Raw genomic sequence first — 736 nt, forward strand, 5'->3', positions numbered from 1 at the left:
TGACGTGATTTCACCTGTTTCCAGCTCTGATCAACTTGAATGGTTCTCGATACAAGTTGGGATTACAGCACTATTTGAGAAATGGGTAAAACTGGAATCACGGCAATGGAAATTTGGCCTTTTGTGTGTTTGGCAAATGCTAACAGACAAAATAGTCCGACATTGTTCGAGATTTAATTAGTGTTTACATTTTTATTTTTAATCAAAGACAGATCGAGAAGACTTCACTTCATAGTAAAAGAAATGTGATAAACTGTGCTTTCATTTTTAAAATGTACTTCCTCAGTACACAGCTAACTTTATTATTTATCTATAACAGGCTAAAGCAGTGTAAGATTACCAAAAGTAGTCAATTGAGCTTAACCAGATATATTTTGTACTCAGAGGATCTCCACTAAATTTTGTTTTGTGCTTATTTATAAATAGAAAAAAAAATATGTATTTGAACTGACACAGTTCCTTTAAGACCAAAGTTTAAAAACCATTTGTAGTTTTTATGTCTGTGTTTACACCTGATTTTAAAATGCATTCTGGGAAATAAGATTATAAGTAGACAGCAGCAAATATACACTCATTAGACACTTTATTAGGTACACCTGTTCGGCTGCTTGTTCACTCAAATATATAATCAGCTGATTACATGGCAGCAAGTCAACCCACTGAGGCATGTTGACATGGTCAAGATGACCTGCTGAAGTTCAAACCTAGCATCAGGATGAGAAAGAAAGGCGATTTA

Source organism: Pelmatolapia mariae, linkage group LG7, assembly GCF_036321145.2.
Source record: "Pelmatolapia mariae isolate MD_Pm_ZW linkage group LG7, Pm_UMD_F_2, whole genome shotgun sequence".
NCBI classification, from domain to species: Eukaryota; Metazoa; Chordata; class Actinopteri; order Cichliformes; family Cichlidae; genus Pelmatolapia; species Pelmatolapia mariae.